At 37.9% G+C, this 19,039-nt stretch overlaps 2 pseudogenes; both read right to left on the bottom strand.

Annotated features, from left to right (window-relative positions):
- The window catches only part of LOC105526303, a 72,087-nt pseudogene extending 64,131 nt beyond the window's left edge, over positions 1–7,956 (bottom strand).
- A 4-nt stretch (positions 7,957–7,960) lies between these two features.
- On the bottom strand, positions 7,961–8,971 carry LOC105526302 (annotated as a pseudogene).
- Positions 8,972–19,039: the final 10,068 nt, after the last annotated feature.

Here is a 19,039-nt window from a genome sequence, read left to right as displayed (position 1 = left end):
CTTCCCAGGTGAGGCAATGCCTCAACCTGCTTCAGCTCTCGCTGGTCGGGGTGCAACAGCTGACCAGCACCGATTGTCTGGCACTCACTAGTGAGATGACCCCAGTACCTCAGTTGAAAATGCAGAAATCACCGGTCTTCTGTGTCCTTCGCGCTGGGAGTTGGAGACTGGAGCTGTTCCTATTCGGCCATCTTGTTCCGCCCCCTCTAGGGGCAAAATCTTAAGAAAAGTGTTACAAAAATAATAACAGATGACAGTAATTTATTTAAAATGTAATTAGATTTCTTAAATAAGTAAAAAATTTCAGTAAACTTACTTTATATTACTTGTCTGATTATTTTACATCTTATCCTATATCTTAAAAAAATTTTAGCTAGGTATGTAATTCAAAATTGACAGATTTTTAAAATAGGCAACTTAAAAACATTTTATTGGATATGTTGGGTGACTTAATACTCAAAGACTTTAGATTAGAAATCAACACACTCGACAATTGATATTCATAGTATCTATGAAAGTGACATTATGAACATGCTTTTATAGTTGCAAAAATTTAGGTGAAAAAAATCTATTCTGGTCTTCAGTAGTAAAACTTAAAATTATGGAGATGAGATTAAATTTACTGGCTAAATTACCCACAAAAACTGAAACAGATTCATTTACTCATTCTTTATCTTTCAGTATCTGATAACAAAGAGAGTTTACAATGTTCAGAATGTGCTTCAGTATAGAAATAAGGCCAAACAGCTCTTGTAAAATAATTATTAAAATATGCAGAACAAATCTATCATGTATATTATTTTTTAAAATCACCCTATTCACACTCCAAAAAAATACCAATCTTACTGGGTTTTACTACTGGAAGAAGCCAGTTTGCCTTAGGACCTGATGCAACATAACCACTCTTTATATATCACCCAATTGCCCCAAATCCACCCGGAACTGAAGGCTGATCCTGCCAATTCCTAAGAAGACACACACACAATTTTCATTTAGGCTTGTTTCCCACTTCTACCTTCCAGTAAAGTCTGCCAGAACTACCCAGGACAGCAGGGCAGAAATAAAATTTACTGAAGTATAACAAATGTTCAGTTTTGTTCTTCCATATCACACACCTTTTCTATCCTCAGAGACAATAATTTGAGGATGTGCTGTGTCAACAACCAGAATCAAGGCTGGGCATGGTGGCTCAAGCCTGTAATCCCAGCACTTTGGGAGGTTGAGGTAGGAGGATCACAGAGTCAGGAGATCGCGACCATCCTGGCTAACATGGTGAAACCCCATCTCTACTAAAAATACAAAAAATTAGCTAGGTATGGTGACAGGCCCTGTAGTCCCAGCTACTTGGGAGGATGAGGCAGGAAAATTGCTTGAACCCAGGAGGAGTAGGTTGCAGTGAGCCGAGATCGCACCACGGCACTCCAGCCTGGGCAGCAGAGGGAGACTCCATCTCAGTAAATAAATAAATAAATAAATAAATAAAAATAAAAAAGATCTAGAATCAAATCTACTTGAAATGTCTAAGCCAGAATAGAGAGGAGGAAGACTAAAACCATATTTCATTAATCTAAATGAAAATAGTTCAGGGCATTTTAGGTTTTGACACCTGTGGTGCATACCCTTCACATGTGTCAACAATTCCAGGTTTGACTGAATAGACTTGCCTTCTACCTACCTCAGTAGATGTTTAAATGGAAAAACATAATCTGAAAATTTTTACAAGGTTTTCACTTCATTTTGGTAAAAGGTCCATCTCTTCTTCCTGTTTCAGTTATGACAGTCAATTGTGCAGCATAGGTACAATTATGTTCTCCTCATATGGAGAATTAATGGCATTTCTTTACTATACATATTTTCAAATTTTCACCTGACACTACAGGGTAATTTAAAAAAGAATATTTATTTCTAATTATGCAGCTTCTATTGCATAACCAGTATTATCTCTGTTTACTTCATGTTTATGCCAAAAAATACCTCATGACTTATTAAATGTTGAACTGTTTACTTGAATAAATTGGCCCAATAAATTTAATAAATTAATTATGTCAATTTTATAAAATAAAATGAACAATAGCTAAACAAAAATTGGATTAAATAGCATTCTCTAATGGAAACAAAATATAAAATGTGCTAAATAAAGAACATACAATACACGCACTGTTAAATCACTTGCATGTGAAACTTATTTTGTGCATACCACTAAATTTTATCAAAGTCACTTTCATAATCTCTGAGGGGATTATACAAAGACTTTTTTGTTTGTTTGTTTGAGACAGAGTTTTATTCTTTTTGCCCAGGCTGGAGTGCAATGGTGTGATCCTGGCTCACAGCAACCTCTGTCTCCCAGGTTCAAATGATTCTCCTGCTTCAGCCTCCTGAGTAACTGGGATTACAGACACCCGCCACCATGCCCAGCTAATTTCTGTATTTTTAATAAAGATTATATGTCTATGGTGAGAAACAGGCAAACAGACAAACAACAACAACAAAAAAGAAGAATTTGCACAAGATGATTCTAAGCCAGGAGCAGTAACATTTTAGATAAATGAGCTTAATACAAAGCAGAGAAAATAGATTTGCTTTCAAAATCTTTGAACTTTCTGGTTTGCTGGCAAGTTATCAATACTTGTAAAATTATCTATTTCATTCTAATATTTTTTGTTTCCTCTCAAAGTTGGTACACAACCATAAACAAATATGATTATTCTCTATAAATCTGTTACACACCTAAAGTTTATTTTAGAGTGATATATCTGCATATTTAAATCCATATAAATCAAAACTAAAGGTCTGTATGTATTTAGCAGACCAGAGAAGTCATATGTTTGACAGAAAAAAGTAGGATATTTTGTAAATAGTTGTTCAGAATTCAGAAACAAATAGTTTCATTATACTTATATAATCTTCATTACAACCCATCATAATAACCTGGAGTTATAAGAAAAACAAAAACGTAAGTTGTAGGAACCATATTTTCCAAATTATTTTAAGAAAAAGACCACTGAAAAAGGAATCACTAAGGATGTTATTCCACTGTCAGACAATAGTATGTTGTTACCATCTGTTACCTACAACCTCGGATAAGATGGGATAAGTTAACATCAGTGGCAAGGTACACATTCAAAGTAAAATAGCCTTAACACAATAACAACAATTTTGGTTTATTAAAACAAGTTAAATCCACACATTGTCAATAAAAAGGCATTTTGAAATTCACTGTATTTTAATTACCTTAATTTACAAATGGTAAAGCAATTTCCTTCTAAAATTCAAATCATTTCTCTTACTATGTTACTATGCAGAATATTATCCTGATCACTTACCACTCTCCTATCATCCTGTCACTTATGATACTGTTGTAAACCAACTACTAAGTGGCCTTTCCGCTTAGAAGGTCTTCATGTATCTTAGATTTCAGTTTTCTTATCTTCTATGGGAAAGTATATAAATCTGTCCATCTAATATAGAAGAATCTCCCATAAATCCTGTGCAGTAACCATTGACCATGTTCTTTCACATAAATTCTAGAAATAAGACATAACATCAAATGTAACTGTTAAATTATATCAATATTTGCTTTTGAAAATATATTAAATACTTTTACTATAAAAACGTAGATTCCTTTTAGAGAAAAGTGATCAAGTTTGCTGACTAGAAGCAGCTAGACTGTGCAGCTCTCATAGAGAGGAATGCAAGGTGGACATAAATATAGCACATTCAACTGAAACATCCAGGTACTTCCATTAGGACTAATCAAAGAAACAACTTAAGTTATGGAGAATGGAGTAAAGCAAGGCAGGAAAATGGGCCACCTGGGAACAACATGGAGCCAAGGGAACCTCCCCACCCAGTGAAGCAGTGAGTGCATGTGGACCCACGATTCTCCTACAGATATTTGCAACCCCGAGGTGAGGAGATACCCTCATGAACCCACTTCACCAAGGCCTTCAGTTGAACACACAGAGCTACACGGAGTCTCAGCAGAGCAGCCGCTCAGGCCTGTGCAGAGATTCAAGAGCCATAGATACTCTGGCTTTCCAGGCTTCCCAGAAAAAGTAGCTGCAACTCCAGCAAAGCAGGAGGTTACTCCCCTGTACATACCCATAGGAAACATGTGGAATCCAGGGGGCTGAATAGTGATGGTCTGTAGGACCCTCTTCCACAGTGCCTCGCAGGATAAGGCCTACTGGCTTAGAATTCCAGCCAACCATTGGCAGGAGCACTGCACCTCCCTGGGATGGAGCTACCAGAAAGAGGAGTGGCCCACCATCTTTGCTGCTTGGGCAGCTTAGGCATTCCAACCTTCAGGCTTTGAAGAGCTCAAGCTGACTGGGGCAGAAAGGATCTCCTAGAACAGTACAGATGTTCTAAAAAGACGTGACCAGACTGCCTGTTAAAGCCTTTCCCCAAACTTGTTCTTCCTCACTAGAAAGTACTACCCAACTAGGGTGTCCAGCTACCACCACTGGTGCTCTTTGGTGGATGGAATTTTGAAACCTCCTTGTGATATAGTTCCTAGAGCAAAGAGTGAGCTGACATTTTTGCTGTTTGTATGACTTAGCAGTTTCAGGCTTCCGGCTTTGGAGAATCCAAAAAACTGGCAGTGGAAGTAGTACCTCTGCACAGCAGAGCTGTCCTACAAAAATATTGCTAGACTGCTTTCTTAAGTGCATCTCCAATTATGTTCTCCTCACTGGGTAAGACCTTTCAACAAGGGTTTGTGGCTACCTCCTACAGAGGATTTTGGGCTGGAAACAGGTCTATACTTCTGTAGGATGGAGCTTCCACAGAAAAGGGCCTGCTGCCATTGTTGCTGTTTTGCAGCATTCACTGGTGATCACTTTAGGTATTGGAAAATCTGAGGTGACTAGAGACTGCAGTGGACACCAGCATACTGCAGCAGCCCCTCAGAAAAGTGGCCAGACTGTTACGTGAGTGCCTGTTCTCATATATTCTCACTGGGCTGGTCTCCAGGCCTGGGCCACTAGCCAATCATTGCCAGAGGTATTGAGCCAGTAGCAACTTAGTAGCTCCCTGGACAGAGCCTCCAGGGGCAACTGAAAATATTTCTGTCACTGCCTCTGCAGTAGAACTGTCCTTGCTACTGTAAGACTACTGATAAATCCAAAACCCTAAGTGTCTTATTCATACCTCAAACAAGCTGCAGTTTACCCAAGAGAGGAGGGCAGTTCATCTTCCATGGGTCCCAGAAACTACCCACTGCTCCTCCCTAGACAGTGAATCCATAACTTGGCTAAAACAATGGATCCTCTGTCCTGTGCTGAATGCACTAAGGGATTGCTGACCTACATCTCTCTGAGATGCAGCCCCCAGAAAACAAGCAAAGAGATGGGGCAGCAAGCCAGCTCATGTGGTTCCCAGAGGGGTTGGCATGAGAGCATCTGTAATAAAGTGTTGTCAGTGATGGTCATTTTCCTAGACTCAGCTTTCTCCCACAAGAGACTTTAGCCCTAGGGGAACTGTTGAACTTAATTTCTGCAGGATGGTCTTGGAAATCATAAGAACCTGGTCCAACTTAGCACTCCTTGGTCTATTGGCCTGCCCCAGGGACCCAGTCTGGCTACAGATTTTTACAGGGCAGTCACAGGTACCCTGGAAGCCCATACCATAGCATCTGCCCTGATGGGCCATGCCTGACACCTGAGGAGCTCCAGCAAGGCAGCCCCTATGACTGCACCAGCCCACATGTTTCTTCCCCATACTGCAGTTTCCCCCGAGATGAAGGCAAATCCCCATATTACTTTGCTGGCACATGTCAGCAAAGGCAGGTTTGGCTTTGCTTTCCCCACCAGCAAATAGGAATGCAGTATGCCCTAGCCACCCCCAGCAACTGGCATTGTAAATGAAGCTTTGGTAGGCAGAGGCAGAAAACCCCACCCCTGCCTTTGTGCTAACACTGTGCAGAGAACAGGGTATCCTCCCACACTCTCCACAATTACTCCTTAATGCCGGGGTGGGAGGGTGTGCAAAAAGAAGGCATAAAAATCCTTGCTGGCCAGCATTCTGCTCCAAGCCAACACCATCTTTAGTGCAACAGCATATACAGTTTCCAGCAGGTACCCCCCAGTACACTCCTAGCTGCTTTGCTTCTGCCACTGAGGTGAATGTCCAAAGACAGGCAGAAACTCCATATCCACTAGCACTCTGCTGCAGCTGTGGGACCTTAGTCCCATAGAGTGGTGGACTCCAAATATCATGGAGCCAGAGAAGAAAGTTGGGGCTCAATACAAGTCCCTGAGATCATGCAGCCTCTGAGATTTGAGCTGAGCATTGCCCCGCCCCTCCCACCACCAAAAAATCTCCCAGGAGCAAAGCCTGTTGGCTGCAAACATCTTATACCACAATCAAATACTCAAGACCATCAAATAGGATAAAAAATACGAAAACCCCATTCCAAGGTCAGCAACCTCAAAGATATGCCCACAAAGATGAGACAAAGTCAGTGCAAAGATATTGAAAACACAAAAAGCCAGAGTGGCTTATTTCATCCAAGTTACCAAATTACGTTTCCAGCAAGGCCTAAGATGACAGAAGTAGAATTCAGAATATGGATAGAAATAAACTTCATTGAGCTACAAAAGTAAGTTGCAACCCAATGCAAGGAAGGGAAAAAATTTCAGGAACTGATAGGAAAAACAGCCAATCGAGAAAAATGTGGCCAACCTGATAGAGCTGAAAAACACAACACAAAAACTTTGTAATATAATCACAAGTATTAACAGCAGAATAGGCCAAGCAGAGGAAAGAATCTCTTTCAAGACTCGTTTTCTGAGATAAGACTGACAACAAAAGTGAAAAAAGAATAAAGAGGAATGAACAAAACCTCTAAGAAATATGGGATTATATAAGAAACCAAATCTACAATTAAAGAGAGTGCCTGAAGGCAATAAGGAGAATGAAAACAACTTGAAATACATATTTTGGGATATCGTCCATGAGAATTTCCCTAACCCAGATAGAGAGGCCAACATTCAAATGCAGGAAATGTGGAGAACCCCAGTAAGATACCTCATGAAAAGTTCATCCCCAAGACACATAATCATGAGATTCTCCAAGGTCAAAATGAAAGAAAAAAATCTGTTAAAGGCAGCTAGAGAAAAAGGCCAGGTAACCTCCAAGAAAAGCCTATCAGACAAACAACAAACCTTTCATCTGAAATCCTACAAGTCAAAAGAGATTAGGGGCCAATATTCAACATTTTTAAAAGAAGAGTTCCAACCTGGAATTTCATATCCAACCAAAGTAAGCTTCAGAAATGAAAAATAAATATGATCCTATTCAGATCAGCAAATGCTGAGGAAATCTATTGCCACAAGACCAGCCTTACAAGAGCTTCTGAAGAAAGCACTAAATAAGAACAAGACTATTACCAGTCACTACAAAAACACACTAAAGTATATAAATTGCTGACACTATAAAGCAACAACATAAACAAATGTCCAAAATAGCCAGCTAAGATCATAGTGACAGAATCAAATCCACATATATGAATACTAACCTTAAATGTAAATGGGCTAAGTGCCCCAATTACAAAACAGAGTGGCAAGCTGAATAAAGAATGAATATCTAATGGTATGCTGTAATTGAGACACCCATCTCAAATAAGCCTAAAGTAAAGGGAAAAAGGAAAATCTACCAAGCAAATAGAAAACAGAAAAACAAAAAAAAAAAAAGCAGGGGTTGCAATCCTAGTTTCTGGCAAAACAGACTTTAAATCAATATAGATTTAAAAAAGACAAAGAAGGGCATTATATAATAGCAAAATGCTACATATGTCCAACACAAAAGCACCCAGGTTATAAAACAAGTTCTTAGAGACCTTCCAAGATGTTAAGTTAAATGTTCTTCAACAGTCGTTACCTTTATACCGCATTTGTTCAGTATTAAGTCTCTGATGTTGAACACAATACAAGGACTTATTAAAGGCTTTTCCATAGTTTTAACACTTGTGGAGCTTCTCTCTAGTATGAATTCTCTTATCTCTAATGAGGTGTGAGAATGAAATCAATGCTTAGCCACATTCTTCACATTTGTAGGGTTTCCTCTCCAGTGTGAATTATCTTACGATTAGTAAGGTCCGAGAAGCACCTAAAGGTTTTGCCATATTCTTCACATTTGTAAGGTCTCTCTTCCACATGAATTCTCTTCTGGTTAATAAGGGTTGAGGAGTGGGTAAAGGCTTTGCCATATTCTTCTCAGATGTAGGGTTTCTCTCTCTTATGTTTACTAAGGGCCGAGAACCACATAAAAGCTTTTCCACATTCATTACATTTGTAGGGTTTCTTTCCAGTATGAATTATCTTATGTTTAGTAAGGTCTGAGAAAAACTTAAAGGCTTTACCACATTCTTCCCATTTGTTCAGTCTGTCTCTAGTATGATTTCTCTTGTGTTGAATAAAGGTTGAGGAGCAGGTAAAGGTTTTGAAACATTCTTCACATTTGTAGGGTTTCTGTCCACTATGAACTCGTTTATGATCAGTAACTTTTGAGAACTTTTTAAAGGCTTTGCCACATTCTTCACATCTGTAGCATCTCTCTGCGGTATGAATTCTCTTCTGTAAAATCTCAGTAAAATCTGAGAACAACCTACAGTCTTTGCCACATTCTTTACATTTGCAGTATTTCTTTCTGCTAAAAATTTTCTTATGTTCAGTAAAGATTGAGCATAACTCAAAAGCTTTGCCACATTTATTATATTGACAGGTTTTGCTATGGGTAGTTGACAAACATTGATGAAGGCCATTATAACTGCTTTCTGCCCCTTGCAATTAGAAACACTTTGGTAGTCTTTCTTTAAATAAACTATTAAGGTCACAGCTTCCGTATTTTATCAGAATCACTTTTTGAAATGAATCTTTTATGCCGTGCTCCAGCAATATCTCTGCGGTAAAATGAAAAGACCCAGGTGAATTTTTTTTAAAAAATTCCTTATTAGATTCAGGTGAATACACTTTACAAACATATAATTACATGATGCACACTAACAAGGTGACAATAAAGTACCACAGGCTCTAATTCCTTTTAAACATATTAACTTAACAGAAATATACTGACCAAAATGCCTTTGTGAGAAGTCTAAGAACCAGCTAAGTATGTGCAGCACCCCAAGTGAGCAAAATACTGAGAACCACATAGAAGTGTAATAAGGGTATTTTGTATTTACCCACCACAGCCATTCTTCATCCGATGATGACTTTAAATATAGACTCCTAACTCCTGTCTTCCCCTTCCAAAAATAAATAAAATAGTGGCACCTGTGTCCATGCTTCTGGCTTTTTGAGACCTTACCAAAGACTAATTTCTATATTCCATGACAGTATTGAAAGGAAAGGTGGTATACTTTGACAGTTTGGGACAACTGAGACCAAAGGTAAATGACTCTTACAAGAGAAGAAACACTTCAGTATCATAGACAGACAATTGGTATAGCAACTGACTACAGGATTTCAGTAAGAAACGTGGGGATGGCTGGGAGTGGTGGCTCACGCCTGGAATCCCAACACTTTGGGAGGCTGAGATAGGCGGATCACCTGAGGTCAGAAGTTCAAGATCAGCCAGGTCAACATGGTGGAACCCCATCTCTGCCAAAAATACAAAACTTAGCCAGGCATGGTGGCAGGCACCTGTAATCCCAGCTACTTGGGAAGCTGAGGCCAGAGAATTGCTTGAATCTGGGAGTTGGAGATTGCAATGATCCAAGATAACGTCATTGCACTCCAGCCTGGGCAACAAGAGTGAAACTCCAACTCAAAAAAAAAAAAAAAAAAAAAGGAGGAAAAAAGGAAAAGAAAAAACATGGGGAATGCTTTTTAACTAAAAAACACACAAGACCAGATAAAACTTCCATAGAACAGGCTTGAAAGGCTCTGAGAATCTCTAGCCTAAAAAATTGGTATCATATTTCCCCAGACAAAAGCTACTTAATAAGGATTTTGACATATGGCTTTATATTATACAAATTTCAACCTACAATTACAACATATACAAAATATCAAGATAATATGGCTCAAAGATAAAAATGAATATTCAGAATCAGTTATAAAAAAGGGAGACATAAAAATTACCTGAGACAATGTGAATGAACATCTAGATCTATTTCTTAAAAGAAAAAAATAACTTAACCCCCAAAATTAAAATTACCACCTCAGTGATGGAAACAAATAAAATAAATGGAAACAAATAAAATAAATAAAATAAAATAAAAAATGAAAACAACAAAAAGATAAAAAGCACAAAAAGAAATAAACATTGTGGAGTAGAAGTACAAAAAAAAGACTAATACGCACTTCTACATTAGTGAAAAATATAAGAAAATCAAGAAGCTGAGCAAATTTCAGCTAAGATTAACACAAAGAGATTTCTAACAAGACACAACATAAACAATGTTTTGAAAGTCACAGACAAGAAAAGAATCTGGAATGAAGGAAGAAAAAAGAGATATGTTATACACATGCATGCTTCTGCAAGATTACCAGTAAATTTATGAAAATAAATCTTTTGGGCAAGAATGGAGGAGGATGACATAGTTAAAACACTGGAAAAAAAGAGTGTAAGCAAGAATACTATATCCAGTGAAAGTATCCTTCCAAACGGAAAAAAAAACAAAAACCAAAAACTAACTATATCATGATCTATATCAAGATCTATCTATGTCATGTGTTCAAGAGACTCACTTCAGAACTAATTAAAAAAATAGACTGAAAATGGCAAGATGAGAAATGCATTCCATGCAGGTATTAAACAAATGAGAGGAGAAGAGGCAACAACTTATTAAGTTGAAAACTGTCATATTTCATATAATTTACTTTATGTGAAAATTTAAAGAGATAAACTAGGGCATTCAATTACGGTAAGAGAGTCCATTCACTGAGAACCTATAAATATATGACAGTTTTCCCAAACACATAAAGCAAACATTGACACAATTGAAGCAAAAATAGACAGCAATATAATAAAAAAAGGACATATCAATATCCCACTGTCAGTAATAAATAAAGCAAGATAGAGTATCAATAAGGGAATGAAAAACTTGAATGCACTATACTATAATTACACCTAACAAACATATATACAGACAAGTGAATACACATTATTTTCAACAGCTCATAAAACATTTTCTTAGATGGAACACATGTGACACCACAAAACAAGACTTAACACTTTTTGTAAATTGAAATTTTACAGACAATTATTTATAGTGCAAGTGGAATGAAACTAGAAATCAGTAGCAGGAGAAAAGCTGAAAAATTCAAAAAATATAAAAATTGAACAACACAGCTTTTTTATTTTTCTTTTCTTTTTCTTTTCTTTTCTTTTTTTTTTTTTTTGAGACAGAGTATCACTCTGTTGCTAGGCTGGAGAGCAGTGGCAAAATCTTGGCTCACTGCAACCTCCAACTCTCAGGTTCAAGCGATTCCCTGCCTCAGTCTCCTGAGCAGCTGGGACTATAAGCACACACCATCACGCCCAGCTAATTTTTCTGTATTTTAGTAGAAACAGGGTTTCACCATGTTGACCAGAATAGTCTCGATGTCCTGACCTTGCCATTTGCCCTCCTCAGCCTCCCAAAGTGCTGGGATTACAGGCATGAGCCACTGGGCCTGGCCAGCAACAAACTTTTGAGCATGCTCTTTTTCAATGATTAGAAGACATAATAAGGCAAAGATGTCCATGCTGAGGTGTCCATAATAAGGCAAAGTGATGCATACATTCAACACACCCCTTTTCAATTTTAAATTATACTTTTCCAAACATAGAAAAAATAAACCCACAAAATTAAGTAAGATCTCAGCGGACCTTGAAAAGCCTGACAATCTTTAAAAAGTAGAAAAGTATTGGAAGCATTACACTTAATAATTTCCAAACACAAAACAAGTCTACAGTGATCAAAGAACTTTGGTTCCAGTATAAAGGTAGAACACCAAAGTAATGAAACACAATGCAGTACAGATATAAACTCTTGAAAACAGAGGAGAGACATACCACCTAGGTTTTTCATTTAGCCATATGTCACAATTCCTTTGGTAAGCAGGACCCAGGCAGGAAAAGAGAGTTACATTACCTAGATGCTAGACTCAGCGATATTTCAAAATGTCCTCTGGGAGCAGGGTACAGGTTGGAGAGACACACCACCTAGCTGGCAGGCCCAGAGATATGTGATAATATCCCCTGTTGGCAGGGCCCAGGTAGAAGAGTCACATTATCATGATTCTGACCCAGCGATATGTAACATTGCACACATGGAAAGAAAATTGAGCCAAAATTCTCAGCACCTGGGTACTATACCCAGTGATATGACACAATCTCATCATCTTTGAGGGTGACATCTTTAACCTTTAGCTGAATGTGTATATTAGAGTCACAATCTCACATGTGTGCTGGGCCAATGTATGACATTCTCTTCAACATCTGAGGACTTTATAAAACCTGCATGAGAGTTGCAAACCTCTCTGAGGCCTACATGCTGGTATGGACTCACACTCTTACATATTGCCCTAAACCCAGGTTTGATAGTCAACATCTCTCCTACAGGCATGGTTAAGGATAAGACCCATTATTCCTGTGGGCTGGGTCCAGAAATGAGTCACCATCCCACCTGTGTCCAGATCCACATATAAAGGTCATAATTTTAACTTTGTGCTGTATTCCCTTGTTAGACTCAGGACCTCAGCAGTGGGCATTATAAATGTGGGATGGGGACAACTTTTAATTTCATTTGGGTGTGTGACTGAGTATCCCAATCTGAACTTTTTGCTGGGCCCTGTTATGAATCTCTCTACCACAAAAATTTATAAAATATAAGTTAGTGTTGTAAGCTTCTGTGAGCTTGGTATGAATATGCAACCCAGGACCTTACATATTGCCCTAAGCTTAACAAAGAGAGGCAAAATACCTCCTATTGGCTGAATCTCAATATAAGTTTGATCATCATGTCTGTGAACTGAAGCAAGATATGTATCATAATTCCATTTGTGGGTAAAAACTAGGCAGGAGGGTAACACCACTTAGATGCTGTGTCAGGCAATATGTCACAATGCCTTCTCTAGCCTGGGTATAGAAAATTGGGTCATATTTTCTGGGTGCTGGATCCAGCAATATGACACCATTCCATATGTGGAAAAAACCCAGCCAACTTATGAGAGCCAAAACACCTACATAATGGGCCCAAGATATGTCAAATTAACTTTGCTGGCTCCAGCATGGGCAGAAGAGTCACATCACAAGGGTGCTGGGCCCAGAAATATACAATATGCCATAATTTCCTCTTTATGCAGAACCCAGGCAGAAGAGTAACATCATCTGGGTGCTGGGCTGTGCAACAGGTCAAAATTCCTTTTTTGTGGGAGTGGTTCAGGAAAAAAAGAGAGTCACATATCCTGAGTACTGGGCTCAGCAATGTGTCAAAATCGTCCTATGGTGAAGGTTCAGGCAGAAAAAGAGTCACATCACTTAGGTTATGGGCTCAGAGACATGTCCCAATGTCGCCAGTAGGCAGGGCTGAGGCAGACAAGGAGAGTCACATCACCTAGGTACTTCCCTAGAAATATGTCACAGTGTAGCATGTGGGCAGAAACCAGGCAGAATAGCCACATCACTTGGGTGCTGGGTCCTGAGATATGTCACAAGGCTCTCTTAGGACAGCACTCAGGCAAGAGAGTTACATCACCTAAGTACAGGTTCTCTGATTATTTCACAATGCTCCATGTGGGTAGGGTCCATGAAGGGCATCACTTCACTTCAGTGATAGGCCCAGAGATATGTCACCATGTTCTCTATGAAGCATAGCTCTGGCAAGAGTACCATCACCTGTGTGCCTGGCCTAGAAATATGTCACTCTCCAGGTTGGCAGGGCCGAAGCAGGAGAGCCACATCACCCAGGTAATAGGTGCAGAGATATGTCACAATGCCCTCCACTGGGCATGGCTCTGGCAAAAAAGTACATTCACCTGTGTACCTGGCCTTGAAATATGTCACTATCCTTCCTTTGTGCAGGGCCCATTCCAGAGAGGAGAGTTACATCAAGTATGAGGTGGACACAGAAATATGTCACAATAATTTTGGTGGGTACGTTCCAGGCAAGAATGTAACATCACCTGGATGCCAGATCCAGCGATATGTCACAATGCTTACTGAGAGAAGGGCCCAGGCAAGAATGTAACATCACCTGGATGCCAGATCCAGCGATATGTCACAATGCTTACTGAGAGAAGGGCCCAGGCAGGAGAGTCACATCACCTGGAGGCTGGCCTAGGTAGACATCACAATCCTATATATGGGTTGGAACAAGTCTGGAGAGTCATATTACACAGGTGTTTGTATAATTTGGAAAATCTTGGAAAAGATTTATATCACAATCACACTGCCAGAAAATTCCAGAGATGAGATTTACAATACCACACATGTCCTGTTTTCATGAGTGACAGTTTGCTTCATCCATGTGAGATGATGACAGTCATTACTGTCAGCTGGGTGTGCATGCAAGACTCACAATGTCACCTGTGTGCTGAGTCCTGCTTTGGCTCTGTCTGTATAATTCAAAGACTTTGTAAAATACATGTGAATGTTGTAATCTTTCATGACCTTTGTGCAAGAAGGTGACCCAGGACATCATGCATGTTCCTGAATTTAGTTATAAGAGTCAAAATATCCTCTATTGGCTGAGTCCACATATAAGAGTCATTACTATTCCTGTAAGCCGTGCCTATTTATGTTACAATTTCCTGTTTGGTTATGAAGCAGACAGAACAGCCACATCACCTAAATGCTGGCCCAGAAATATTTCAATATTCTGTTTGTAGGCAGGGTCCTATCAGAAATGTCACATAACTTGTGCTCTAGGTCCAGCTCTGTGGCACAATGTCCCTTGTTGGCTGTGTCCAGGCAGAAGAGGAGAGTCATATCACCTAAATGATGGGCCCCAAAATTTGTCACAATGCCTCCTATTGCCAGGGCCCAGGCATGAAAGTCATATCATTTGGATGCAGTATTAAAAATGCTACAATTACCAAAGGAAGCAGGGTACAAGCAGGAGAGAAGAGTCATGTAACCTAGAAGATGAGTCCAGAAATATTTTACAATCCCCTCTGAGGACATTGTTAAGACAGCGCTGTCAAATCACCAAGGTACTTGGCCAAGGTATTCATCACAATCTGACTTGTGGGCTATACACAGACATAATTAGTAAATCACTCAGGAGCTGGGCAAAGGTATATGTCACAATTACACTTGTGGAAAAGTTTGAGTCACCATCCTGCACATGTTCTGGCTCCATGCATATGAGTTGTTATTAGGCTTTTGTTATGGTCTCAGGTATATGGCACAGTATCACCTGTGGCAAGAGAGAAGGCAAGAAAGTCTCATAACCTACATGGTTGTGGGTCCAGTGAGATGTCACAATCCATGTTGTGGGCAGGACCCTGGCAGAAGTGTCACATCACTTGGATGCTGATTTCAGTGATATATTAAAACCCCTTTTGTGGGAAGGACTTTGGCAAGAGAGGAGACTCACTTCACCTAGGCAATTGGCTTAGATATATGTCATAGTGTCTGTTCTGTGCAGTACCAAAGCTGGAGAGTGATCTCACATTGGTGCTGGGCCCAGCATTATGTCACAATCTCCCTGTGGTCAGGGTCCAGACAAAAGTGAACAAACATTACCTATGTGCTGAGCCAAGTGATATATTACAATGCTTCCTGTTGGCAGAACCCCAAAAGGAGAATCACATAATGTGAGTTGTTTTATTAGATCTATTAAAAGACAGAGATGTCAGGTTGCTAAAAAGATAAAAATGTAGCTATTTATTATTTACCAAAAGATAAACCTGAAAAAAAAGTGTTAAAAACTAAAGGGATATTTTAAAAATCTGCCAAATACTAACATAATGATTATATAGCAATTTTCCTGCCATACAAGTCAGTAAAAAATTTTCCTGGTAAAAATTCCAGGAAATCAAAAATGATTATTAATATTGATAAAAGGAAGAATCTACTAAGAACACATAACAGCATCAAACCTTTATGAATATGATATATGTTCAAACATATAAAGCAGGCTGGGCAAAGTGGCTCTCTCCTGTAATCACAGCACTTTGGGAAGTCAAGGAAGAAGGGTTGCCTGAGTCCAGGAGTTTGAGACTAGGCCAGGAAACATAGTGAGATCTCATCTCTACCAAAACGAATTTTTAAAATTGTGTGTGTACACACACACACACACACACACATATATAATATATATATATAAATATATTTTTACTGGTAATTGTGAATAATGCTGCAATGAACATAGGGATGCAAGTATCTCTTCAATTTACTGATGTCATTAAAAGAAATGTATATATATATCTAGAAGTGGGATTGGTGGATCATATAGTAGTTCTGTTTTTAAATTTTTGAGGAATCACCATATCATTTTTCACAACAGTTGTACTAATTTATATTCCCACCAACAGTGTGCAAAGTTTCTCTTTTATCCACATACTTGCAACACTTGTATTTTGTCTTTTTGATAATAGCTATTCTCAGAAGTACGTATATATATATGACAATCAAAATATTAAAAATAAACAAATAATTGCTATGAAAAATGTCACAATTTTTTCAGCCATAAGGTAACCAAGAGTAAGAGGAATTAAATAACATAAGAATTTTTATAAAATAGGCATATAGAGAATTAAGACAAATAGACATATGCAATCGAGAATCTTCATCCCTGATGAACCACAAAAATCCTCAAAAAGTACATAAAGCCAGATTCCACAGCACATTAAAGGAATCATATACCATGATTATGTGGTATTTATTTTTGGGTTGCAAAGATGGTTTAACATATGCAAATCAATTGATGTGACTTAATGAAATGAAAGATAAAAATCATGTGATTATTTCAATAGATGCTGAAAAAGCCTTTGACAGATTCAACATTCATTTATGATTAAAACTCTCATCAAATAACTAGAGAAAGAATATACCAATTTTTTTTGTTATGTTTCTCAACATGATAAAGGCCACACATGACAAGCTTACAGTTTACATTATACTACACAGTAAAAAGTTGAAAGCTTTCCCTCTAAGATTAGTAATGAAGCAAGGATCTCTACTCTCACCACTTCTATTCAATATAGTATTGGAGGTCCTAGCCAAAGCAGTTAGGCAAGAAAAAGAAATAAAAAGCACCAAAATTGAAAAGAAAGCAGTAAAATTGTCCCTCTTTGCTAATGACGTGACCTTATAATAGAAAACTGTAAAGATTTCACCAAAAACTCTTGGAACTGATAAATTCCATAAAGCTGTATAATGCAAGGTCAGCTATAAAATCAATAGCATTTCTGTACACTAACCACAAAGTATCCAAAAAGAAATCAATAAAATTCTATATAATAACATTTTAAAAATACAAAAAATATTTGGAAATAAATTCAACCAGGGAGTTTCTACATTGTTTTCTATGTTGAAAACTATAAAATATTGATGAAATAAATTGAAGATGAAATAATAAATGGAAAAATATCTTATTTTCATGGATTGGAAGAATTAATATCATAAAAATGCCTATACTACTCAAAGTGACCTACAGATTTAATGAAATTCCTACTAAAACTTCCAATGAGGTTTTTACAGAAATTTTTTAGTTCTAAAATTTGTATAGCACCACAAAAATCCTGAATAACCAAAGCAATTTTGAGCAAAAAGAACAAAACCGAAGGCATCACACCATCTGACTTCAAAATATACTACAAAGGTATAATAAAACAGCATAGTACTGGCATAAAAACAAATATATAGACCAATCGAAGAAAATAGTGGGCCCAAAAAGAAATCCACACATTTACAGTGAAATAACCTTCAACAAAGGCAGCAAGAACACACCATGGGGAATGGACAGTCTCTTCAATAAGTGGTTTTGGGAAAAATGAATATACACATGCAAAAGAATGAAATTAGTCTTGTGCCATATGTAAAACTCAACTGAAAATAGATTACGTACTTAGTTGTAAGGCCAGAAACTATAAAACTACTAAAAGAAAACATAGGGAAAAGCTTCTTTACATTGGTCTGGGAGATTACATTTCGGATATGACCCCCACAGCTCAGGCAACAAAAGCAAAACTGGGCAAATGGGATTGTATCAAACTAAAAAGCTTCTGGACAGCAAAGAAAATAAGTGAAGAGACAGCCTACAAAAGGGGAGAAAATGTTTGCAAATCATACATCTGATAAGGGGTTAATATTCAAAATGTATAAGGAACTTAAACAACTTTATAACAAGAAAATGAATAACCCAATTTTAAACTGGGCAACAGATGAGAACAGACATTTCTTAAAAGAAAACATATGAAAAAATCCTTAGCATTCCTAATCATTAGGGAAATGCAAATAAAAACCACAGTGAGCTATCACCTCACACTTCTTAGAATGGCTATTATCAAGAAGACAAAACAAATGTTGCAAGGATGTGGAGAAAATGGGAAACTTTGTATACTGTTGGTGGGAATGTAGATTAGCATAACTATTATGGAAAAAAGTATGGATATTCCTCAAAAAAATAAAAACAGAACTACTATATGATCCAGCAATCCCACTTCTGGGTATATGTATTTTAAAAAATGAAATCAGTACATTGAAGAGATACTGGCATTCCTATGTTCATTGCAGCATTCTTCACAATTAACAAGATATGGAATCAAACTAAGCATCCATTGACAGATAAATGGATAAAGAAAATGCAGCATATACATATATATAAAGAAAATGCTGCATTTTCTTTACCCATTTATCTGTCAACGGATGCTTATGTTCAAGCTTGATCAGGTTTCTAGATCTAACTACCAATTTAGAGGAAATACAAAAGTCAGAGGCACATAACAAATTACCCCATGGGAAAGACAATGGAAATTCTAAAGAAAAACACCCAGCTCCTCAACAAATACATTTTCAGATTAAAGAAAAGGAAAGGAAATGGAAGAGTAATTTCGAGATGAAAAGAGACTTAAGAGACAGATCAACCAATTGCAATACATGG

This window comes from Colobus angolensis, unplaced genomic scaffold, assembly GCF_000951035.1.
Source record: "Colobus angolensis palliatus isolate OR3802 unplaced genomic scaffold, Cang.pa_1.0 Scaffold588, whole genome shotgun sequence".
Classification (NCBI taxonomy): Eukaryota; Metazoa; Chordata; class Mammalia; order Primates; family Cercopithecidae; genus Colobus; species Colobus angolensis.
This window is presented reverse-complemented; position numbering and strand designations above follow the sequence as displayed.